The sequence below is a fragment of the Urocampus carinirostris genome, chromosome 17, assembly GCF_059441175.1.
Source record: "Urocampus carinirostris isolate Australia breed hairy pipefish chromosome 17, RoL_Ucar_1.0, whole genome shotgun sequence".
NCBI lineage: Eukaryota > Metazoa > Chordata > Actinopteri > Syngnathiformes > Syngnathidae > Urocampus > Urocampus carinirostris.
The window spans coordinates 22,953,195-22,980,598 of NC_142365.1; the positions used below are offsets into that span (position 1 = coordinate 22,953,195).

The 27,404-nt window shown below is 39.4% G+C and overlaps 1 protein-coding gene across 2 annotated transcripts in view; it reads right to left on the bottom strand.

Annotated features, from left to right (window-relative positions):
• Positions 1 to 22,884, bottom strand: part of fam222ba (family with sequence similarity 222 member Ba) — a 66,396-nt gene extending 43,512 nt beyond the window's left edge. Inside the window, exon 1 of one of the 2 annotated variants that reach the window (XM_088321061.1) lies at positions 22,751 to 22,884. The gene's annotated coding sequence lies outside the window, so the exon portion shown is untranslated. Of the gene's footprint in view, positions 1 to 7,358; positions 7,436 to 22,750 lie in introns of those variants that run through there. The other variant, XM_088321062.1, reaches the window with a different exon arrangement.
• Positions 22,885 to 27,404: the final 4,520 nt, after the last annotated feature.

A 27,404-nucleotide genomic window follows, 5' to 3' on the forward strand; every position in this document is an offset into this window, starting at 1 on the left:
ATTCCCAACCAAGTACTGAGTGCATCAATGGACATTTTCAAATGTTTGATTTAGTTTTGCTGTTATAAAATTATTTTTTTTACTTGGTCTGAGGAAGTATTCTAATATTTTGAGATAGGATTTTTGAGTTTTTTTCAGCTGTAAGCCAAAATCAGCAATATTCAAATAATAAAAGGCTTGAAATAGTTCAGTTGATGTGTAATGAATCCAGAATGTATGACATTTTTGTTTTTTTAATTGCATTACAGAAAATAAAGAACTTTATCACAATATTCTAATTTTCTGAGACAGTCCAGTATATTTTCAGGTATAGAACATACATTTGTATGTATTTTGCTCGTCTTGACAGATTTTTTAAAAATTATTTAAAATTGTAGAATATTAAGTTTTGTGCACTATTTCCTTATCTGTCCACAAAATTTAAATATTTGAATAAAGAAGAGGAAATTAATCATGTTTTCTTTTAATCCAATTCATCGCTTAATCGAAAAAATTATCGTCAGATTAATTGATTATTAAAATAAGTTAGTTGCAGCCCTTGTCTTAAGCGCCCTCTGCCAGACCAAAGTGCTAATACAAGTTTGTCACCGGATCCAGAAGAAATTAATTGCACTTTCTTAATTTCATTGAACTAACGTGCTGAGTGGCCCATAAATCGCGCGGCACAACGAATCAATAATGAAATTCATTGCTAACGCTTTTAATAATAAATTTTAATCAATGTCATCGATTCGATTTTTTTTTTTACTTTAGTATTAGCATTAAGCTAGCAGTGTTTTTAAAGCAGTGTGTAAATAAATATTCAGTGGATTTAATTCCTTTTGATGCTTGTTTTACAGGTTTTAAGGGAACCTGGAGAAGTGAGGGATTGTTTTTTTTTTTTGTTTTGTTTTTTGTGCAACATAGCACAAAGTCTGTTAGTTATGCTGCATTCCAGAAAAGTGGGAATTTTCCAACCTCCTTAAAATAACACTCGAGGTCAAAGAAAAAAAATGACTAGACTTCATCGAGTACTTCAATCTGACGTCACTCGACAAAATGGTGATGCCCATGGACAAACATATGGTGAATGGTAAATAATTTACACGATTACAGTGTGTGCTATAGACCTCAGCGCTTGCGAGAAGGCAAGTTTGCTGGAGGTCCAAGTGTCCTTTAATAAACAAAATAAAGAACAACTTTTCGTGATCAGCCATCCTTGCTGTTTACATTCACTTGGAACGCTTTGATGTCGGATCTGGTACCATAAGAGTGGGAGAAATCTGACTTCCCCCTTTTCTGGAATGCACCATTAGTCTTGTAGTCAGATACAATGTGTATGCTTTTCAATATCTCCATTTTTGACAACTCTAATCAGGCCCCGGTCTTGTGATAGGGTGCAGGGCCTATTGCCTATTAACTACAGAAAGGTGAAACTCAAATCCCCGCAATGAGACCCAGGGGGGTGAGCTACTCATGCTTGCCTGTCACACGGCAACATGACCTGTCCCAGGACTGCTTAGACAGGAATACTTACAAGAATCTCTTTCAAATTGGGTTCCCACCGCAATACCACCCCCTTCCAATTCTACGAATGTATTGTACTTGAGAGGATATTTTCTGACAAATCCAAAGTGGTTGCGCAGCGACTCGATAAAATTTGACATTTACTTTTTCTAACTCAATGCGTCTTTTGTAAACAACCTTACGGTTTTGTGTGTTCGCAGGCAGCGAGGGCATTACACATGGCGTTCAATTTTATTATCAGCTCTGAAACTGAAAGGCTGCAAACAAAAGAGGGAAATGGCAGGAGATTTGCCAATCATTTATCGTTGAAAGATGTCAGACAAAAGAAGCGTAAAGAACTTGACAGCTTTTCTTTCTGTGGCATGTTCCACGTCAGTCCCTTCTGCCATGAAAAAAGGGGCCCCGGAGAGTCCTGTGAGGGATCTGACCTAAATCTTAACCCCATGGAAGGGGCTTGGCCTTAACACGGGAAGCCAGCTTGGATTTCAACAGCCAAGAATGAGAAAATCCCATTACATTATGATCACAAATGAACAAAAATTGGCATTGTTGTCTAAAAGGAAGAGGAAATTGTTTGCTACTAATTTTGTGGTTTTTCCTAGGCCATCCATGATTCCCCAAATTTCCCATCGTTCGGCCCATTTAATGAAGTCGAAATATAAAGTCTAAGCCAGGGGTGGCCAACCATTCAGCGACTAAGAGCCAATTTTTCGTCTGTGTTACTACAAAGAGCCACATCATAGTTGTTAACGGGGGCGAGTTGATTATTTTTTTTCTTTGTTACTAAAAATGCCACATTATACACATAAACATCTTTTAATCATGTACGCACGCATACACAAATCTCTACTCGACTAGTTTTGATGAAAATAACCACACCAACATGATAATATCAATAATTTTCAACAGTTAACATTGTGAGCACTGTTCCAGATCCATTATCGACTTGAGGTCTGAGAGCTTGGGATAGTCCTTGTCCTTCTCTTCCATGAACAGTTTCACTGGATCCAAAAGCTCAAAGAAGCGAGATAGTACCTGGCTTTTTGACAGCCACCTCACAGTGCAGTGCAGCGGCAGGTCACCTGGAAGTCCTTGGTCCAGTTCAGCGATGATATTCCTGAATATCCTCCGGTTAAGCGCATGTGTGCAGATGAAGTTGACGATTTCCATCACAGGTTTCATGACGTTGTCAAATTTGAGTGATTTAGACACGAGTTGCTCCCTGTGGATGATGCAGTGGAAATCCCAAAAGTCTGGAAATGTTTGATCAGCTTTGTACAGTCCCACAAGCCCGTTCATTGATCCGATGATGGCTGGCGCTCCATCCGTAGCTCTTGCAGTTAGTTTGTTTGCAGGTCAGTGTGCAACTGTTATTCAACAGCTGCATTAATATCGGATATTCTTCGTTCCATACTGTGGCGAGACAGTTGAACATCTGATTTGCTCTGTTTTAGTTTGTTGTCTACAGGAGCCAAGATTTCAAAGGCGTCAATGACGCATTTTTAATGAATTCTCTTTCGTTGTATAGCTTTTTAGCCCGTGCTATGTTCCAAGCTAACTGATACGAAGCAAGCGTTACGGTCTCAGAGTGTTTCATAATTTTTTTGAAAGAAATGCAACTGTTTTTCTGCTTTGCTTTTCGTAGTCAACAACTTTTTCTTACTAAGTTCAGTCCCTTTTGGAAATTCCTGTTCGATGTTAGGGTGGAGTGAGCTGAATTGACGCTGAAGATTTGAAGCTTTGAATGTGCTAATGCCGCGTTACGTATAAGGCAGATAGGCTTGCCATTACGTTCAATAAAATAATATAAACTATCCCATTCTGGCAAAAACGTCCTGTGTTCTTCTTCATATTTTAGTTTGGCTGTGCCTTTTTACCTGCCATTTCAAGAGGTAATTTCACATAAATTGACTACCAGCTCAGTAGCCTAGATGGTAAGGCGCCCGCTTTGAGACTGGGAGGTCGGTGGTTCGCGCCCCGGCCGAGTCATTCCTAAGACTTAAAAAGTGGTCGGCGGCGCCCTCTGTTGGCTGCGGCTGCATCGGCTCGCTACAACGGGTCAGGTGCAATCGACATTTCGTTCTGTGTACATTGTTACACAGAATGACAATACAAGGAAATTATTATTATTATTATTATTATTATTATTACAATACATTTTGTCAAACAAATATTTTCTCGTCGCTCGTTTTACGTCACTAAAACAGACATTCATTGTCGGAGTGCCATCTAGCTGTAGGGAAGGCAAATTACAGTGCCGGCTAAACATTCTTGATGCATGTCATGTTACAGCTTCGAAAGAGCCGCATTAAACAAGTTTATAACAGCTCCTAAAGAGCCGCATGAAACTAGTTCAAGAGCCGCATGCGGCTCGAGAGCCGCGGGTTGGCCACCCCTGGTCTAAGCACTTAATTATTTGGATACCTCTTGGATAAGGGATTCTCCAATTCAAGTGAATTTCAGATTCTCAAATATAAATATTTGCAGACTTTTTGAAAATGTACTTTGCGTCAGAAGACCAATTAAGTTTGTGTAAATCCCATTCAAATGTTTCCCCTTGTAACTGAACCAACAATTTGGTAAATTTCCCATTTATTCAAAAATATTATATTATTGGTACACCCGTAATTGAGCTGCTTGTCTTTACGAATTTTTTAAGAATTACCGACCGTTTTTAGGTCTTGTTAAGTGACGATATTGATAGTGAATTGATTTGACTTGACACAAGTAACGTTTTTATTTCGGAAAATAATGCTCAGCCTTTTTGCATATTTCCCATGTGGTAATGGCAAAGTCTGAACAAAATAATGATGGATTTATATTTTCTACGATACATATTCAAAGTAGGTTTGACAAGACAGGAATTAAAATCCTTTATTCTCAACTACTTCGATGTATCGATTTAAATAAATATACTAAAGGGACACTATAATTTTTAACCACTAGATGTCGCTCAACTAATTAGTGTAGTTAAAAACGAGTGCTACAAAGCACAAGAATACAAATTATAGCGACTAGAGCAAACCACACTTTTTATTTCCTCATTTTTTTCTTTTACCAAGCTTTCACAAGGTTTTTAGGGTGACCAGTTGCAGCAACAATTATATCAGCACCCTTTAGGTGAGCCCCGTGTTATGTAAAATAAATACATATTTCTCGACCTACGAGACTTTAATAAAATGCACATTTATAGATGTTCATGTATTTTTGCTTATTATTCAATTAGGTATTGTACTTTTAAGGTCTTTTTAACTATAAGGAGGTTTTAAATAATACACACTGTTCCTTTAAAATAACTTCTGCAGGCCGGAGGTCAGCAAAAAGGGGCTGTGGAGCCATATTCAGCTCTTTAGCGCACCCTTGCCTTTAAAAAAAAAAAAAAAAAAAGGAAAATGATGTGGGGTTTTTTCAGGAATGAAAATGTGACGAAAACATTCTTAATGACTTACAATAAATTTAGATACATAAAATATATAAATAGATACGCAGTAAGCATTGCCTTCCTTATAAGGCTTATACAAAGCTTTTCTTTTTTGCTGCCCCAAACGTATTTGGGGGTCCAAATATGGCCCTTTAACATTTTGACTAGCCAACCCCTGATATAGTCCTACAATGAAGCCCATCCAAGAATTCATGAACCTTATATGCTTGTATCCTGCAGCGGAATATCATGTTAAGCCTGCTACTGTGTGTGGTCCATCTCTTTTTAAGAGGAGCTGAACTATGAACCGTGATTAGAGCCAGAATCCCCCCCGCGGAGTGACAACTGCGCCGTGGCACATTCCAGGAAACGACACTTGCAAAGACATAAACAAAACGGGCTAGTGGAAAGACCAAACCGATGCTTCCCAGCATCACTAAGTGTTTTTCAGTTCACGGCAGTGCTAGTATTTCTGGATGGCATTGAGATGGGAGAGCTGCTCATGCTGCTAGTCTCACTGACATGCTAGGGAGACTGACAAGAAAATTATGAGACCATACCCATCACCTGTCTTGAATACCATTTCAAACTAAATAAAAAACGCTTGCTGGTGACGTCAAAGAGATAGTTCGAATGCTGAATGGCCAAATTCCTTGCAAGTTTGGTCCAATCAAGAATATATGATTTACTGGTTTCTTCAAATGTATTAAATTGGAAATAAAAGCAGCAGCACGGCAGAAAAGTGGTTAGCGCGTGTGCCGCACAGTTCTGAGGTCATAAGATCGAACCTTCCTGTGCGGAGTTTGCATGTTCTCCCCGAGCTTGCATGGGTTTCCTCCGGGCACTCCAGTTTCCTCCCATATTCCAAAAACATGCATGTCAGGTTAATTGTCCCTCGTGAATGAGCAAGTGAGCCGGCAACCAGCTCAGGGTGTCCCCTGCCCACTCCCCAAGGATAAGCTGGGATGGGCTCCAGCACCCCTGCAACCCGACTGAAGATAAGCGGTGCAGATAATGGATGGATGGAAATTAGAGCACACTTCATTATCCTAAGTACAAACTACATTAGTGCTGCAGCAATTCATCGACGGTGTCGACAAAAATCGATAATGGAAATATTCAGCAATTAATTCTATGGACAACTATCGTCTCAGGACACCTTTTTCAACAGAGTGAGGCATCTTAAATCATTATCATCTCAGTTGAGTGTCACTCATGTGCAGAGTCAACATCAAGTATGCATACCAAAACTTTTAAAGTTTGGGAGACTTTTAGCCTGGAGACAGCAAAAAAAAAAGACTACTTGTAAAGGAGATATTGCGTATCATGGCAGTACCTCGAAGTTGCACCAACATTTAAAGAGAAAGCATGCCGAACAGTTCAATGAAACAAACCCTGACTTGCATTGGTAAGATTTAAGTAACGTTCAAGCCAATATGGTTTTGATGGCATGCATTGTGCATTTTACACGCATATATTTCACTATAAAAATAACTTGAGCATTAAGTAAGAATTTGTCTGACAAACATATTTGAAATTAAAAGCATGCAGTCCAAAAAACAAACGTCAGTTGTTAAAACGTTACAACTGACAAACGGCAGTTATTAGACCAGTTTGATTTTCTAACTGTTGGGGATTGTTTAGTCCTTTTCTTACAGAATTTGCAGTTGACCACTAAACGTAATTTGCAAAATGCACATTATATTTGTTTAACTTACTGTGCTATTGTTGCTATTGAGTCTGTTCTTGGTTTACAGGGATAAAAAATGTTGGCTTCATATTTAATCTTTTGACTGCCCCTAAAAATGGATAGAGGTGTATTTATGGGTTTATGACTCTACTGACAGAACTGTGCTTAATTGTTTAATTTCAACAAAATCTGTATTGTTCATTGTACCCATTTTTCTTGTGTTTAATTAAATAAACTTCATGGTAAATTTAAGAAAAAAAATTATAATTTAACGATTATTCAAGTAATCTTTTTAATATTCTTTTGTAGTTGCAGCCCTAAACTACATAAAGACAATATTTGACTTCGTCAAAATATTTCCTTTAGGTTAAACCTGCATATTGATTTGCTAGGTTTCCAGCTTGCATTAGCTCCCAACAGCCCAGTAAATGACATGCCAGAGATTAGGCCATGAAGGTCACAATCTTAGCCTATCTTTTCAACTTCTTTTCACAACACGACCCCCAGGCCCTTTCCAACAACAGGAAGAATGTCATCTGGTTACTTTTCGAGGCACGGAGATACCATTCACCGTGGCCGACAATGGGTGCAAACACGACCAGAGGGTGAGGAGGTTATAAAGAGTTCCATTCTAAGTGCCGCCTGCGCTCTGGCGTGCTGCACGCACTCAGAAAAATAAAAACACACCCACGCAAACGGGCCAGGGGAAAGGTCAGGGAAAGGGGCCAACTGACTCCTCACCTCTGCAACCCTGTCAAAGGAGCCTGCACACCTCCCTGGCAGACAGCCTCCTCCACCAGTCACCTCCTTTTGAGAATCCAAATTGTATACATCCAATATACATACTTGGATGGGTATTTTTTTTCTTCACACCAAGCTGCAAATCCAAAAACATATCAAGGCAAAACAGAGCAAAATACTTGACTGTGAAATATGGACAAAGACTGCATATTCCGGCAGCATTAATCCCTCGTTATACAACAGTCTTCTTTTTGTGGTTTTACTACTTTGCAGATTTTCATCTTGCACTGTGTTCTGCATTCTGATTGGCTAAACTGTCATCCCGCCCCTTTTCTCTATGTGCGTCAATGGTATTGCGGTCTAAGTTGTACCCAAACAGCTTGAGCAAACCACAATACTTATGCACAGATCTATTTCAATTACTAGTTTATCTAAAAGCCATCATGTCAACGAAACGCTCTAGACCAGGGGTGTCAAACTCATTCTAACTCAGGGGCCACACGATAGAACAAACAATCTCTCGGGGCCGGACTAGTAGAGCAGAGAGAAAGAAAAAAAAAAAGAGGGAAAGAAATAAGCGAAAGAGAAGTGGAGAAAAGTAAAGAGGGTGGGACAAATGGAGAGAGAGGGAGAGAGCATGAGAAACAAGAGATAAAAAGAGAAATAGTGAGAGAAGGCGAAAAAAAGAGAGAACAAAATCCAGAGAGAAACAGAAAGAGAAAGCGAGGTGAGAAGGAGAAATCAAAAAAAGAGAGGGAGAGAAAAGGGAGGAAAAGAGAGATATAGAGAAATACAAGTACAGTGTTTGTGAGAGGCACCTGGCTTTGGCAACATCAAGTGGACATATTTCAACCAGCAGCTCATTTTTCTCTTGCGCTTCTCTGAGCGTTGATTCAATCCCTTAGCGAGCCTGACCCGGCCTGCGGGCCGCCTGTTTGACACCCCTGCTCTAGACCCACAAAAGCATCATTAGAATTGATAAATGAATTAATTAAAGGGCAGTGGAAGATGCTGTCTATCAAGGATAAAGTTTGATTTGTGTTTTCCCATTAATGTACATATGATGGCGACAAAATATCATCTGAAGTAAGGATATTGTTCTGAAATCATTTAACGCTATAGTGCAATACAATATAGCAGCAAGGTTACTTTTAAAATTTGAAGGTACAGATGTTATTGTAAAAAAACAAAAAAAAATTATAAAGTATTTTTATTTGTTAAAGAAATGTTTGACCCTGTATAAAAGCTTTGTCGTAATAGTCTGTAGTTTGCAATAGTCTTTGATCTGTGCAGCCTTTTGAGACTCTTTGTGATTAAGGGTTATACAAATAAAGAGGACTTGACTTGATTTCAATATATAATAGGAGTACCGTATTCTTCGGCCTTTAAGTCACTTTTTTTTTGTGGTTGACCGAGTTGTGCGACTTGCAGGTGAAATTATTAACGGGTATATAGTTTCACGTTATTTTCACACTAAACAGCTAGCGGGTGCTCTAGGCCAGTGTTAAAAATTTCAACATTACCGGTGTTGTGCTGAAAAATGCCCCCCTATCATACATGACATGTATGAGTTTGGTATTCGATTTTATCAAATAAATTTTCCCCAAAAATGACTTATGTTTATTTACTTCTTAAAGATGCATTTTTCGGCTGGTGCGATTTATAATCCAGAACAATTTATATTCCGAAAAACAGTGTTTGAAAAATAAATATTTTTTTCTTAACAGAATTTTATTATTGCAGGTCATTTTTGGAACACAACCCCGTGAAAAATGAGGGATTACTGAAATAGTACATTAAAAAAAGCAAATCGTTTTTACCCCCCAAAAATGCAGCCCTCCACAGGTTAACAATTTAGCAACAGAAAAACTTAATTTCAATTATTCGTCATTCAGAAAACAACCATGTCGATGTCGGTCGGGTTACAAATTGTACGAATCAGCAGAATTCAAGCTTTTCAACACTAAATATTGCATTAAGAACAAACTGCATCTCATATCTCATACATCACACATTACGTCAACTAATTTGCAGTGTCAAAATTCTCTAGAATAGAAGATTTAACTGCTTTTTCAATTGTTTTTTTTTTAACCAAGAATTACACGTCAGTTCTTTTGGCTCGCAAATATAATTTACAACTTGTGAACAACGCTCAACCCTAAATTTTGTTTCACTTTTCATCAGCTCGAACTAAGCATTGTAAATGACAAACATTGTTCAATATGTGCATAAACGATTTAATGTGAGCATTAACTATAAACACAATACCAACATAATATTTACAATGTATTTAAATAATGTATTTCAAATTCTGATTTATTCTCAATACATCGTAATTTTTTGAGTTTTGTGATATATCTTTAGGATGACTTCCTGTTTTTCCCATTCCCTAACATTCGGCTCGGATAACATGACTAAAAATAGTGTGCGATACAAAAATAAAATCGAATGCCTTTTCGTATGTTCTCTATATCACTGGTTGTCCACTGGTGAGGATTTGGCATTGAGAGCACTGCAACCCGGTTATGATTCCCATTGCGTTTGATGTTTTATGATTGTGGTCACTGGTATTTTTGACTGATCAATCATTGCAAAAACCTGTGAAATCTTGTGTATAATGTGCATATTTCAGGGGAAAGTATATATTAGATATATATATATATTGTAAGTATATATTAGATTTATATATATATTGTAAATATTTCATCAGATGTAAACTTTTTTTGTGAAGTTATTGGAACACAAGCTCAAGGCATTGTAATGCACCGTTGCAGTTTTTACCATCAGGAGGAATTTAAGCTTTAATTACACGTCCCCAGTGGTCACGGTCCTTCTTTGGTAGTTTAGCTCGGTGTCATATCGATGGCACTACATAAATGATCATCCATAAAAATCAGCCCCAAAATAAGCGACAAATATAATTCATGTTAACACCCCGGGCCTTTTGCCATGACATTTGAAGGAATGAAGAAGGATGAGCTATACAAAGCCACACGAGTGGCTCAAACAAAAGTGGCCTTCCATTCTAATAAACCATAATCTCGTGACGATCCAAGCAAACATTTGTGATCGTGCCTGTAAGGCCTGTCCCAAAAATAATTCCAAACAGAGGAGAAAAGAAAGTGTTTGAAATGTTAAAAATAACGCCCAATTAGCCCACAACCTCTCTTCTTCTTCAACTCCCCTGCAAGCTTTATCTAATGTTTGTTCCAAGTATACCACATTGAACTCACTGTGAGCGTATATGTAAAGCTTCACCGGTGGCTGGTTTTCGACGGGGTTGTTTGTGACCCGGCGGACTGGGTCACCCTCCGAGCACTGTTGCTTAAGCTAATGATACCGATATGTGCGATTGGAAGCAACATTACAGCCACAGACGCCATAATGACATTTATAAGCAATGCCTAGGATACTATACTCTGCTTCCCTTGCCTTCTCCTATGAGAGCGTTTTTTTTTTTTTTTTTTTTTTTTGGGGGGGGTGTAGAATGCCCTGTGATCTGATTGAGACAGCCTTATCTGGTGCCATAAACAGAACGCCGCATCTGGCCCGCTCCTCTGCTGCTGATGCAGGCGGATAAACAGCTCTGTTGTCTCCGGTGGCTCTGTCAGGGCTGATCGCACGGAGATCCTGGTGCCCCCCCCGTTGCTGCTGCTGTTCTTTCTGCTGTGAATGTCACGGTGAGCCGTGCATTCTTCCTCGATTGCCCTCCAGATGAAGACACAACAATGGCTAAAAAGCCCTCCCGGGTCTCGGGTGCTTGCAATGCTGCATGGTTTAGGGCTTTAGTTTGGGTGATCGTTCAATCTGCATGGAAAAGCAAAAACGTTTTTGCGTCTTATTAGAGTGAGCCTTGTTATTATATCGAATTTATTTTTTCATGAATTCATTTTTTTACCAAGACGATTTATCCATCCATCCATTATCTGCACCGCTTATCCTCAGTAGGGTCGCGGGGGTGCTGGAGCCCATCCCAGCTATCTCTGGACAGTGGGCAGGGGGACACCCTGAACTGGTTGCCAGCCAGTCGCAGGGCACACAGAGACAGACCACTCACTCGCTCATTCACACCTAGGGACAATTTGGACCGGCCAATTCACCTGAAATGCATGTTTTTGGAATGTGGGAGGAAAGCGGAGTGCCCGGAGGAAACCCACGCAAGCACGGGGAGAACATACAAACCCCGCACAGGAAGTCTGGTTGCTGGATTTGAACCCATGACCTCAGAACTGTGCCGCACACGCGCTAACCACTGCACCGCCGTGCTGCCCCCAAGACGATTTAATACATGATAAAATGCATTCATTGTAGCTCAGCATGGCTACCACTAAGCAATAAACATCGTTGGCCGCATTACTGAAAAACAGTAGTTAAATTTTAAATGAAGTAATTAGTAACTGTAAATCAATTACCCTATATTACTGACACACAAAAGTAGCGCATTACTCTGAAAGTAACCATTCACAAATTACCATATGAATCCAACCCCCTAGAACTGCTCTAAAATAGGGACATAATAAAATATAAGCTGTGAAGCTTTAACATTTCTTGGCTTCTTCAATCTTGAAGGCTTGCAAAACAACAATCAGCTAAAACACTACATATCCATTTTGTCTCTGGGCTTCAAACCACTCGAGGATCTTCTCCATTTATGGGTCCAAGACGTATTCTTTTTTTATCCGGGGACGGAATATTGCCAAAATAATTTAAAAAATAAAAAGACCAAAATTCAGCATACTTTTACCGTAAACTCTGCTTAGTTAACCAGGTTGTTAGTCGTTCTGTATAATTCAGACTCCCCCCCCCCTTCCCACATGCTGCCTACCCCACGCTACTAATGACACACAACAAAATGTGAGTACAAGCAGACCCCATGATTTTATTAATATATTTTATAGGTGTAAATTCATACTTTGTATGTAAATATAAACACGCGTACCCTTTATAGCATGCTTCTTGCAGATTGATTACATCGTGTGCAAAGGAGCAGTTGGCATTCAAAGGACAATGTAATTTATGATGTGCTTTTAATAGGTAGCGGAGTAACGCATCATGTTGTAACGACAGCTGAGTTACAAAATTTAGTTAATAACCTTTTACGGTGCTTGTTAGAGAAAATTGCATTCCAGGAATGCGTTCCTTAGTAAGGTGTTTGTCCCAACACTGCAGAACAATATGTTTAGAGTTTGGGGCCATAATCAACCTGGATTCAATGCAGTGTTGAGCAAATATAGCCACTAGTCTTTGCGCTTAGCTTCCCTACAGCTAGAATAAGCAACCATCTTCACAATTGTGGCAACTAACATTCAGCCTTAGCTTTGACAACACAGGAAATAATGAGTTTCTTTGCTGACACAGCAGCTACCATTGGCAACTTGCTTTGGCCAACACGGTCGCTAAAGTTAGCAGCTAGTGTCACTGACAGACGAATTTGTCTGTATAATGGTGACTAAAAATGAAAACCAGTTTATTACTAACTATTCTAATGGACATCTTAATAGAAAAAAAAACAGCTGTTATTGTTAACTATCAAGGATGCTAGCTTCAGTGACGATCTTTACATTGCAAGAATAAACCACTATCTTCATTGATGCACCATCTAGCATTACCATCGAGCTTAGCCAAAGAAACTGCTAACATCAGCAGCTAGTATCAATGACGTGAATGCTGCTTTGTCTGTAAACTGTTAACAAGATAAAATGAAAAGCAGTTGGTTGCACATTAAGTAAATGTGTTGTAGCTTTTTTTAACTAACAAAAATATTATACATCTGAATAAATAAATATCGGATAGTTGCCGACCTTTTCAATAAGAGTAGTTTCTTACTTGGGCTGTTGTAGTTTGGCAGCGTTTTATAAATTTATTGCAATTTACATTTTGTAATAATTATAATTTCATGAAGAATTTTTTTAAATGAAAAATATTAATATAAAATCCAAACTGTATTGAATAGTCTATTTAATTTTGGAGAAAAAAAAGTTTGAATTGTTTTCTTACCATCTACATATCGGCACTATATACCGAAGTCATATCCCCTAGTGCAGGGGTCGGGAACCTATGGCTCGCGAGCCATATATGGCTCTTTCTATGAGTATCTGTGGCTCAGAGACCAATTTGATTGCATGCAAAATTTCTCCATCTTGTTCAAAACCAGAGTTGTCTATCATATTCAGGTACACGTAAAGCCAAACCAAAGCTAAATTCAAAGGAAACACTTTGCAGTATATATAGGGCACATTTTTCACTACAATTTACAGTCAAGGTGTCACAAAAAAAAAGGGGGAAAAAAACTCGTTTTGGCTGTACAACGCTAAAGAATCCTTTATTTAAAAGTTCACTATATAATCTGTGTTCAGTGTTCAGATACTTTATGATGAATCCACAGAACTGTAAATACGCCAAAACACCGGAAGAGAACTTAGTCATTTGATTGGGTGAGTGGGAGGGATGGGTGGAGCTATGCAAAGCATTACAAGCATTCCCTCCCATCTCTCGCCAAAGGTAAGCACATAAGGCTCCCTATTCTCAGAATGTTGTGACGTTTTTACAAAATAAATGCTTGCATCTGGTTTTGAAACGTCATATTGTCAAATATAAAAAAAATGTGAATATGCTTGATGGCTGTGTTTTGCTGCTGTTGGTGTCAGTGGATTTGTTCAGACCGAGGACAATCGACTTTGGCCTGGATGGATCTATTGACACTAACAAAGATGTTATATAATGAAATTGTGAATATGTTTGATTTTCGAGAAGGTTTGTTCAAACCTCACTTTGTGTTTGCTGTTAAAAACGTAATATTGGAATATAATATTGTGAATTTGCTTAATTGCTGTTGAGTTTGTCATGATTGTTTTCTGTTTTTAGTGTCAATAAATTTGTTCAAACCAAAAAATGTATGAAAAAAAGGGTCAAAAGGAGTTTAACCGATCTTGAGTAATTGCAAGAAAGAGACAAGTTTAAAGTGGTCTGTTTGTTGAATTTGGGACAGGGGCTCTGGCATTATTCTCTTTTCATAATTTTTATCAAATCATCAAAAATAAATGTGCTGAAGACTAAGCTTTTGTCTGGGGCGCCGGTTTAGCAATTTAGTAAATTTGTCTCATAATATAAGGTGTGGCTCTTTCCCAAAATAAAATAATATTTTTTGCTTTTATGGCTCTTTGAGTCAAAAAGGTTCCCGACCCCTGCCCTAGTGGGAGGTGGCAAGAGTCAAGAACACGTTCACCAAACATTCATTACTCTTCCCAACCTGAGACCGAAAATTAAGCCCACAGCACAACAAAGGGTGAGTTGCTGTGGCATGCAACGCTTCTTTAGCAAAGAGGCCCGACAGCATACACTGGTTTACCCCCTCTGGATCAAATGATTTGATATCAGTCATTCTTTATTATCCTTCACCATTCACATCTATCCCTAGCACACACGCTTGCATCCATTACATTAACCGACCTAGCATGTTTAACCCAATTAATCCAAACATATTTGGGCCATATTCTTTATTTATTTCCTACTACATTTGCATTACAAACTCTTTATAGTTAAACGGCCTTCATCCATTATTTCAATATGTCCACACCATCTCAGAACATTATCATCTTTCCTTTCAGCAAGCCCTCTCACCACAACAGTTCTTCACCTTAGTTCCTCATTCCTTAACCTATCCAGTCGTACATACATACCACGCAAATATCTAATTTCGAAGACATTTGACTTATTATCCTCACTTACTCTCAAACCCCACAGCTTTTAGCTATAGATCACTGTCAGTTCCACCACCCCTTCATATAATCTTCGCTTTGCACCCATTCAGTTGTTACAAAATCAGATATTCTATAATGGTGCCATATATCATGGCCCTGATGTCAATTCTAATATAACAAAATTTAAAAAAGCAACAACATGCATAAAAAGCAAGGCATGGAGTGTCAAAGCAGACTTGCTGCCTCAAGTCATTTGGCTAAATATCTCGAACAACGCAAATGCCATACGACCCGCAGCCCTGCAGGTCATTTTCTTAATCTCAGGCATAAAGTGGGTCATGGCATCCACAACATCTCATTTTCAAAGATCGAGCCACCCTTTTTCTGCATTTCCTCCTGACTCTTTTGTTAACCCCGCCACATTTTTTTGTAAAAACCACTGACTAGAGCATCTGCTCCATTTCTTATCCCCCACTCCACCCTGGAGATCACGTGCAGGCAAAAAAAAAGGGGTATACGGGGACAACCTGCACTTGAAAAACTACCAATATGCGGAAAATGAAAATATCTTATATATGCACATAAAATTCACAGGCAACACCTGCTGGAGATTTACCATCCACTGAGCCCTGCAGGGAAATGAGGTTTGAGGCGGGAGCCGGGCTTTCACATTTCCAATTCAAATACCACTTTTAACGGAGCTCGTTCCCAAAAACATGTGCTAGTTATAGGGTTTTTTTAGTCAACAATTACAGGGAAGATGACGAAAGGATCGTTATTAGCGTTAATGAGCGCAGAGTGCTAGCGAGTTCTCACCACTTTGAATCACAGCCGTGCAGTGACGTCCAAGACATAAAGAAGGGCTTTGATATTATCCTCTTATTGCTTCAGTCTTATTGTTGAGGAGCAGATTGTTCTGCTGACAAGTGCAGGACATTCTGCAACATAAAGCATGCTAGCCTCAACGGGAGCCACTTAAGAACAATTGCTTTTACTTGGCAAGGCCAATCATAGGTCGCTCTGAGTTTAATCCAGTCAATTTAGCATTTGGGAAGCTTTAAGTGTATGCGGCTTCGCATTGCACACCCAGCACTTCTACTTCCTTCTCAACTGGCACAAGTGAAAGTCATCATACAAAATAATATTTTAGTAGTAGAAGTATTTAGTAGATCCGTTTTTAAAATGACATTTCAATGAAAATTTGGGAAGATCTCCTTAAATATGATAATGCCTGTAAAACAAGGTAGGATTATCAATACCAAGTATAATATTGAGCCAATACCAAGCGTCACTTTAAGGTATTGCTATACACAGCTATTTTTAATCAGAACCTAGAAGGGTAGAAATCTTCAAAAAGGGAATCATGAAATATCAGGTACCAACTCAAAATACAACTAAAAACAAACTTTCAATACTTCAAATGTTGAGTCATGATTCTGGTATCACTATAAAAAATGATATCAATTTAAACACGTTTGCACTGAAAGTAACAGTCCTTTTAATAACTTAAATTTGGTATTAACGATAAAATATGACTAATGGTGAGGAACGCAAATGAGATCTACATCAGTAACTCCTGTAATCTATAACATTACAATTAGAAAACAACATTTTATTTCATAAGAAGTATTACAAATAATACGTAAAATGCTCATGTTTTGAAGGGGACAGTGTACAGGACTGGCCAACCCAGCCCTCGAGAGCTGCATGATGTCCTTTAAGTTTTTTGAGTTTCTCTGCTCCAATTCAGGGGACGCAATTTTAATGCTTTTAGAAGGCAGTGTGGAAGCTCGATAATGATCCAGGTGATTGGAATCGCCTGTATTGGAACAGAGTAACTCCAAAAACATGCAGGACATGCAGCTCTGGAGGACCAGGTTGGCCACGCCTGATTGAGCAAAAGTCCTGGCAAAGAAATGCGACCAAAAAATGGTGCGCTTTGGACACTTTGAGTTTATGCCCTTGTGTTTTTTAGCTATGGTTTTCTGTGGCACGACACAATACGGTGACATCTAGTGGTCAAATAAATCACCGATTTCCTTTAAGGGAAAGACTAAGAATTGTTTAACTTGATGTCATTCTCTATAAAAAGCATCAATTGCATTAAATAATATATGAAAGCTATCTTCAATATTATGACATTTACCTGCCAAAGCTCACACTCTTGAAAAAAACAAAACACTAGAAATCATATCCAAAACTGCCAAGTTCAGGTTGTGACACTTATCTTAATAACTATAGTTGGGGGTAAAGGTTCATCATAGATACATTTGTTTAGATCCAAGGTGACAAAAAGTTTCGGGCGCTGATAAAATCTTGCCTGAATGGTGTTTTTTAAACCTTGGCATTCTGCTCATACTTCTTTTTATCCCTACCTAGTCATGCATGCGCGCACACACAACGGAGTCAAGGCCAAAAAACAAAACAAAACAAGACATTGCACTTACTTTAAAAAGCAAATAGGCTGGTTCTGCCTCCGCTGTAAATCAATACATTTCAACACATTCATCAGCAGCAGGCAGAAAAGCCGAAAGGCAAACTTGCTTTTTGGCCCTCAAGCAAAGACTCTTAGTTTGTGGTGACAGGTCAAAGAGTCAGCACATGACTCATAAATGAGTGGCATTTCCCTTTAGTGGACAGTTCTCATTTTCTTGTGTGCTGACCAGCATGACATGACCAAATGAACCAGGTGCTTCTGACATTCAGACTTGTCTGCAAGCTTTGCAGATGATAAGCATACGTGCAAAGCGTTTTCGGACTTGAGATGGATGTCGAAAAACGAAAACATAAATCACGGTGGACAATAGATACCATAGTCGACTATTGTGGCCAATCACATTTTTCAGTCAGAGTGAGGCATCTTGGGTAATAATGTCTGCTGAGAGTCGCTCATGCGCAATTGAGTCTGCGTCTCGTGCGGTAACATACAGAAATGACGGCATCAACATCAAGTATACATACTAAAACTTAGAACATTTGCAAACCAGACCTTGGTACATCAGTTATGCACAAACATTTAAAGAGAACACATGGCCAGTTGAACAAAATGGATGCTGAATTGCTTTAGAAAGATTCAAGTAATATACAAGCCAATAAAGTTTTGATGACATGCATTGTACATTTTATATGCATATATTACACTGTAAAGAGAACTTGAGCATTATGCCAGACTTTGCCTGACAAACATTTTTGAAATTAAATGCAGCAGTCCAAAGAACAAACGCCAGTTGGTTTAACATTAAAAAAGACAAACGGCAGTTGTTAGGACCATTACATCAAACACACTCCGGTCGCTAAAACCATTTGATTTCAAACTGTTGAGAATCGTTAGGTTCCTTTGTTACACGTTTTGCAGTTGACCACTGAATGTACTTCAAAAAATGCACATCATAGTTGTTTTATTTACAGTTCCACTGCTGCTAATGAGCATGTTCTTGGTTTTAGGGAGAAATGTTTTACGTAATTTTAGTTCATTATTTATTTACCTGTCCTTAAAAACAATGGTCAGGGGTTTATTAATGGGTCTAAGTCTCTACTGATTGAGCACTGTGCTTTCTTAGTTTCGGATTTATTTTTGTACAATTCCACAATTTGTTGAATAAAAGATGTTTTATTTTCATTGTACCCATTTGTTTGTGCTTATCTGGAAAAAAATAAATTATTCGATTTTTCGACTAATCCTTAGAATAGTCAGTGGCTATTTGACTGTTCAAATAGTCGTTGCAGCACTAGTGTTAAATCGGTTTGATTTTTTGGGCGCTATAAATGCACACCATTTACCATTTATTCTATAGCATATGAATAACCTATATTTTATGTTGACAATATCTGTGTATTATTTGTTATTGCAACATCCATTGCATCCTGGTCACCCTGGAAGGGGGATTACCTCATGTGCAGTCCCTTCTCAAGGTTTCTTCATTTTCCTCATGTTGAGGTTTTTGAGTTTTTCTTTGCCCTCATGTAGGTTCTAGATCAGGGGATGGTGTAATAATAGTCTATGGTTTGCAATAAGCTGTGGTCTGTGCAGCCCTTTGAGACTCTTTTTGATTAAGGGCTATACAAATAAACATGACCTGACTTCATTATTTGCCTCATTTTATTTGAGCCAAAAGATGGTGCTAAATTTAAAAATAACTGAAACTGTAAATTGCTGGGAAAAAAACATACAGGAAAAAGGCAGAATTGCAAATTATGAGCTGCAATTATGTGGCGTTTACTACACAAAGTTTTTAGCATCACAATACCAAGTATGTAATATAATCTAGCTTTATTCTGGCATAGGTGTCAGTGCACTTCAAAGGTAGAGGAGGAGGGGGGGTGGCTTACGCTCCAGACTTTATTCATCTTTATTACACTGGGAAACATAGCACCCAGTTGCAAAATGGCTTCTTTCTACTCGATAATTGCACTGAGTCGGGGGGGTGATGAAATGCTCAGAAAATTTAATTAAGTAAGCTACATCAAAAAGATGCGCTTTTGGACAAGCAAGGTCGGACTATCTTGTTTTAGAAAGTTTTTTTTCAACAATATTTCAATCCGGTCATATTCGTAATGAAATGCGATTTTTTTATAACATATATTTTTTGCCTATCTTAAGTGTTACGTATTTGATTTCATCAAAGGTCATTTCTTTGCCCATTGTTTACAAAATCTCGCCTGTGCATTTGTTCGTTTGTGTGATGACTGGCACTGAATTTGGTCATCAAGAGATACAGCAGCTAAGAAGAGTGAGAAAACTAGTATACAATATCTACATTTGACAAAACTGGAGAATATCTTGAGAAATGGGGCGATAAGTGCAAAGGAATGATAAAGTCATCAAAACAACATGAAGTTTGCCAAGCGCCTTGTGGTGCTGGTTGGAAATTTGAGATAAGTAATGGAACCAAAACATCTATCCTTGACAAGCCTGCGATGGAACAAGTGAAGGAGTTTTTCATGACTGTTAGTGCTAGTCTACAGTATTTTGGAGTTATTTAAAAAGGAAAAAGTGTCATTTATAAGTAAAAAATAAGCATTTTTAGCTTGACCTGTATGATTTCAGCTCATTCAGGGTTGACAGGTATGACCATCTGACCACATCCAGCTCGTCATATGTCAAACGAAACAGTAACTACATTTCCATGTTTTTTTGCAAATTACAAGTGATATTTGCATAATATCCATAGAGAACAATTTGGACTTGTATCCATTGAAGATCGATTTGATTTCTCAATTCATGATAGCTCCCATTAATCACATGAGTTTTACCTGCTGAGTAGAGGATGAAGATGAAAGTATCTACGAAGAAGAAAACGTAAGACAGCAGCAAAGAACAACATCAGACCTTGCACTTGCACTGATTGGCAATTAAACTTCTTATCGTTCATCTTCTGCAGACTTTTCATCCCGACTTAGCTTGCCTATTTATCCTGACATTCTTTTAATCTTATTTTTCTCTTAAAACTTAATTACCGTGTATCCTTGAGCTTAGACTAATCTTGTTGGGAAACAATGTTCACCAAGTTGTTATCAATGACATTAAAGAAAATTCAAATTCTCTACTGACGCTCTATGACTGTTATAAACATGAGACGATCATTCCGATGCAGTCACAGTCCGTACTTAAGTCAAGTCACATTTATTTTCACAGCCCTTGATCACAAAAGTCTCAAAGGACTGCACTGACACCAATTACAACATTCGCTTAACTAAAACTTACATGAAGGCAAGTAAAAAATATCAACATGAGGAAAATTAAGAAACTGGTTGACAGGTATATAGTTCATACATTTCAAATCATGAAAAAAACTGATGTTGACCGTGTATTGTCTGTTGATGTCTGCACAGCCCTTTGAAACTCTGCGATTAAGGGCATTCCAAATAAATATGACTTGAGATTTGACAACACAAGAAGCGGCATTTACATTCCGCTGTGCAAAAGATCAGACTCAGAGGGGGAAGAAACATCGATAGCATCCCATTAGTTAAGTGCGCCCTCAGGATAGCCGAAATTTGATCAGACACACTTCTTTCGTCCAGACACAAACCATGGCACGCTGTGGTGACTGACGCGGTACTTGGTGACGTCAACTTTTAGCAATCACCTTTAGTATTTGCCTTTGCAAGTGGAATTTAAAAAAATGCTTTCACGTGCACATTAACCATAAACATTTAAACAACTTTAATCAAAAACAAGAATGACATTATGACGATAATGATCCTTTGACTTAGAAATAGTTGGAAATCTGCGACTGCTGTCACAAGAACTATCTAGGCATTAAGACCTTGCCCTTCAACCTATACATTTTTACTGTATTTAAAAAGTGTTTTTTTCATCATAAATAATATATATAAGAATAAATATCAAAATTCGTAGCCCAATTTTTGCATGAGGTTTATGATTTGTTCTATTCTACTTCACAGAAGTGAAATGTTCCGATTTGTTATTTAGCGAGAAGCCATGTTCAGAACAGTTATCGATCCGTTATCTGCACCTCTTATCCTCAGTAGGGTCGCGGGGGTGCTGGAGCCCATCCCAGCTATCTTCAGTCAGTGGGCAGGGGACACACAGACAACTCACTCGCTCATTCATACCTAGGGACAATTTAGACCGGCCAATTAACCTGGAGTGCATGTTTTTGAAACGTGGGAAGAAACCAGAGTGCCCGGAGGAAACCCACGCAAGCTCGGGGAGAACATGCAAACTCCACACAGGAAGGTTTGATCTCATGACCTCAGAACTGTGCCGCACACGCGGTAACCACTGCGCCGCCATGCTGCCCTCAGAACAGTTAGTGTTCAGAAAATTAAAGGCTAAAGACATACATTAGAATCTGAATAACAATTAAATTGTTACACTCACATATGTAGTATTTCCTGAATGATATTCTAACAATCTCAATATTTTATTTTTCGTATATAATTAGGAAGTTTTTTTTTCTAAGAATATATTTTACAGTGGGTGATCATACGATCACCCAGCCCCAAGGTCCGGCAGTCCCCAAGAAAATCAAGTTTGAGACCCCGTTCAACATAGTCTATCTTGCAGTGAGTGAATAGGTACTACATTGTGTTTGGAAGGTATGTTATCGCTTGATAAGGAAAATTGCAATCATTAATAAGGGGGGGAAATTGGCTGAGGTTGACAGGTATGCATTTGCTTTTGCAGGATGATTAAAAACCCTTGTCGTGCACATTAACCCTTAACATTGCCGTCAACCGTAAGGGAGCAACTCTGGACAGATTTATCCACTGTTGACGGTTACTGGCCTGCGTGGAGGGTGGCAAAGACAATTCAAATCAACAAAACCTTAACAACTTGAACCACGTAATGTGCCCTGGGAGAACGACATTATTGTGATCATGATCTGTCGTATAAATATGCGACTGTTGTCATAAGCACTAGCTATGCATCAAGACCTTGCCAGTGTTGGTAACAAAAACCGGTTCAATTCAATTCACCGAGTGTGAGTAAATCGCTCATCGTCAAGCCGGAACCACAAAGCCGCAGGTTGCTAGAAAGAAAGAAGAAGAAGCTGAGTGTCCAGCACCGGGCTAGCTTAACCTCCTAGCACGTCTCAAACGTTCAGTCCCATTGTTGCCCCTCTCCTCCTCAGTCGCTTTTCCCGACTACGCGCAAGCGAAATGTAGCGCAGGTGCCACTGAGAGTAGGGCAAGGAGGCGCGTAGCGAAGGCACAGTCGCTTACCCTCCGTCGACCTCTGCAAAGGACATCATTTAGTCGCTCGCCATACTCGAAAACGGAGATTTATTCCCCTTCGCTCCTCGCCGCCGAATCACACTTGCTGGCTTGTTGGCTTGCTGCTGCTGTCTGCAGCAGCCAACTTCCGGCGCATGCGCTGTATACACGCTACGTCTTTCCACTAGTTAAAGGTACAGTCCGGTTGATGTCGGAACAAGTGCGCCCGGGAGAAAATTTAAGGAGAAATTGTGGATTATATAGCGCCTTCTCGTGGTTTAAAAAAACTTCTTCTTTTTCAGTAAAAAAAAAACAATATTGGTTTTAGTAATGAGAAAAAAATACACGAATAACTGATGGATGGATGGTTGATTGATTGACATTTTTGTTTTTTCCACTATTTATCAGATACAACGTTACAAGTCAAGTCACATTTATTGGGATCTTAGAGTGGCCGAGAGGTGCAAAACACTTTTACATTGAGGAAAACAATTTTCCATTGTATAAAACACTTTTTGTCATCATTACCGATGTGAATCACCTATGCCCGCTCCTTTGGGGCCAACTCCCTTGGACTCTGATTGGCTCCCTGTTCCTATTTATACCGTCTCCTACCTGTCCCCTTGTGTCAGTCCGTCTGCTAACCTCCGTTAACACTAGGCAAGCCTTTTCGACCCTGACTCCCACCTGATGTTGCTCCTGTCTGTCCCCCGGCTTCGACCCGTTTTTTGATACTGACCACGTCTATTCTCCCATCTTGGCTTTTGACCTCATTTGTCCCCGACCACGTCTACTCTCCTTTCCTGGCTTACGATTCGCTTCTGACCCCGACCACGTTTTTGCTCGCCTGTCCTGGCTACTGTCCCATTCTTCCGTTCCCAACACCGCCATCGCTCGCCACGGAAGATCCACTTCTGCGTTCAGAGCAACCTGCTTCCCGCATCCAGCAATCCCCGGATCGTGGGCACAACCCTTTCTCTTTATTCCAATAAAAATTGTAAAAAAACGCAACGCAAGTGGGTCCTGTCCCTGTTCTGGTCCTGACACTTTTAAATTTTAGGAACCACTTTTACATATCATAAAACAAAAGTACTGATACAAATATACTGTACATTTCAGAGAACAACTTGACAAGACACAAAACACTTTTACAAATCTCAAAACATTTCAAATTTCACTGGAAAGGGAATGACCCAACTCTATAGGGCTCAACCAGAAGTGATGGGGAGAAGCGGCTTATATGAGGAGCTAATGTTGAAGGTGAAACACGACTCGCGAGGACATGGACGTGTTATGTTTTGAACACATGAGCCGCTTAACGCGGTTTTGCTTTTGGTGTGGTCGCTCCTTAGAGTTTTTAAATACTGTCGCAGATCATAGCGAGAGCATTAGCTCCATCAACATTAGCTCCTCGTATCAGCCGCTTCTCGCCGTCACTTCCGGTTGAGCCCTAGAGTCCAGACATTACCATCCATCCATTATCTGCACCGCTTATCCTCAGGAGGGTCGCGGGGGTGCCGGAGCCCATCCCAGCTATCTTCGGGCAGTGGGCACGGGACACCCTGAACTGGTTGCCAGCCAGTTGCAGGGTATAATTTGAGATGTAAAAGTGTTTTGGGATTTGTAAAAGTGTTTTATGTCTTGTCACGTTGTTCTCTGAAATGTACATTTGTTCCAAAACTTTTTTTTTTTTTATGATGATACGTGTTTCCTAAAATGTGAAAGTGTTTTACTCTATGTAAAAGGTACTATAGCCCTTAATCACAAAATGTTTCAAAGGACTGTCAAAGACCAGAAACAGAGACAGGACCCACTTGCGTTCGGTTTTCTCAGTTTTATTTAGAAGGAGGAAAGGGCTTGAACCCACGATCCAGTGATCGTCCGTCACCGGTAGCAGATTGCTCGGAACGTGAAAGTGGCACTTCCGTGGCGAGCGAAGGCAGTGTCGAGAGCGGGGAAGAAGAGATTGATGGCCGGGACGGTGGAACAGAACGTAATCGAGTTCAGACAAGGGGTTGGAGCCGGGAATCAAACAGGAATCAGGACAGGGGAAAGTCAGGGTCGAAAAGGCTTGCCTAGCAGGAGCTGAGGTTCGCAGATGGACTGACAACGGGTGACAGGAAACTGGGGGTTTAAAAGGAGATAAGCAGCCAATCAGCGTCCGAAGCAGGTGGCACCAAAGGAGCGGACTCAGGTGCCCCGCATCAGTAATCATCACAAGGACTGCACAGGCCACAATTAAAACATCCCCCGATTTTGAACCTGCACGCAGGAAAGGAAAAATTCAAAAACCTCGGCATGATGAAAATCAGAAACCTGCAGAAGGTGCCACTGAAGAGGAAAATCCCTTATCCAGGATGACCAGGCTGCAATAGATGTTATTGGGGTAACACTACACAAAACATAGTCAACGTCAACTACAAAGATAGGTCTACCCATCTATCTATTTTGGTCATATCCCTCAAGAGGAGTGACCGACAGCAAAACAAACACATACAATATCATCGAACATTTGAAAAAAGGGAAAAAATAGCAAAAAAACACACATAGACAAACTTGGACCGTGGCCAACCCAAATGCTCAAACACCCAAACAGGTTAGGCCCCTCGGCACCTAAGTTGGTCATGCTTTCGTCTCTCCAGATGAAACGGGACACAAGAAAGCGGCCATGTCACTCGGGTCAGGATGACACAACACACTCTTTTGTTCAACAGCAGGGCCCGACAGCTTTCACTAGTTTACCCCTGCCGCATCATACAGGTGCCCTGCCCATCCCTTAGAACGCATCCAAACTTCCCACTATCCTTTTACAACACCTCTCCACTCATTCATATTACGAACAGGAGCTCTAGCTTCTACTATATTTATACCTCTTTCCTGCAGTGCACTCATAACAGCATCCATCCACGTCAATCGCGGCCTTCCTCTTGGTCTCCTTCCATTTACCTCCGCTCTGTAGATCCTCTTCAACATTCGATCGGTAGGTAGATAGTTAAATAGGTAGATAGGTAATAGGAAGAAATGTTCAAGAAGTCCAAGACAGCGACGACGCAGCTTCCTGTCATAGCCAGCTGGTCAATCCAAATGATGACACGTCTCAGGTTTTGGTTCTGGTCCGCCGATTCATCCAGGTTCTTCCTTCTTCACTTTGTCACCAGCGAGGTAGCCGGAATCGATAGGGAAGGAAAAGTATGAGGTCAGCATCTATCTTAAGCTATAGAATATAAGTTAGTCTTAGCCCCTTAGGAACCCACAGTGCCGCTATTTTAACAAACATTTAAAACTCCCCATTTTCTTTGTCATAAAACATTAAATCTGACTTTATCACATCATTTTCATTTTCACAAAAAATGGGGCTGGGTTTTTATGGGTTAAGTTTAGATTTAAACACTGCTGCTGAGGTTGCAGATCTTATTTCAGGGGAGGGAGCAAACACATCTCCCGGGCCCGAATGAAGAACGCTCTCGAGCCTGTAGCTTTTTTCTTGGCTCTCGGAGTCACAAGGAGACCAGAATTTTCCAAGCATTACAATTCAATCAATTCAAAATCAACAACTTTGATAAACAATTGAGAAAACAGAAGGTAAATAAAAGGCTTATGGAAAAAGACAGAGCTTATATTGGTCCCGTCCCCTTGACATTCCAAACACTTTTCATATTGATCAAATCATGTAACCAGATTATTATAGCAAGGTATTTTATGTAATTTGAATGCATCTCATCATCACGCAAGAAAAAAATGAAGAAAGAACTTTCTCAATTAAACTTCCTCATTTTTTATTTTTCTTTCAAAATTGCAGAATTTTTACGTTATATAATTACAATTAGTATGTAACATATTATTCTACTTAACGTATGCAAATGCAGAGTAAGGCATGCAATTCTTTTGCCTTAAGGCAGAGGGCGATAGTGAAACCAAGGATTCTGGTTTGGTGCACATTTTAGCCCCAAACAATAAAATTACTGCTAGTATTAGTAAGCGAACAGTGAGTCTAGACATTCAGTATTTTCCTTCTTGTAGCAGTAACTTTTGATGCTTTTATTAAAAAGGGTCAGTGTATATACATTACTCCCTTAAGAGTTAAGGTAAAACAATAAGAATATTTTTTCTATGCTACCCTTTATATATTGCTTTCTTGTTCTGATAATCAAATGATGAAAAAGATTTAGGTTCATTCATTTGTAAATCTGACTGTGCCAGACACTAACCTTACCGCATGTAAGTGATTCAGGGTATGTAATAGAAAAGTGGAAGTTGAAATACCATATTTTTCGAGGTGTTCAAAAGTCAACTTAAAATGACTTTTTGAGACTGAATTCAGACCATATTTGACAAGGTAAACACTCATTTTGGATTATAATTTTTGACTAAATGTAGGATAAACACAGCTCAATATTAGAGATCCATTTTTAGAGTATATCATGTCAAAAATGCACTAGACCAGATTTAGCTCCAAAATCAAATTAAATTGTTCTAAAATTAAAATAGTTTCTGCTGCTCAAGGGATCCAATGTAAAGAAACATTTATGTTTTTGTAAACTGCATGATTGAGTTAAGCTCTTTTAATTTGCTGCATGTCTTAGGGACAGGCTGAGAAGATGTCTCTTCCTCAACGAAACACGCCGGCTGCTTGCTTCTCCTGCAGTGCAAACCTCCAGGAGGG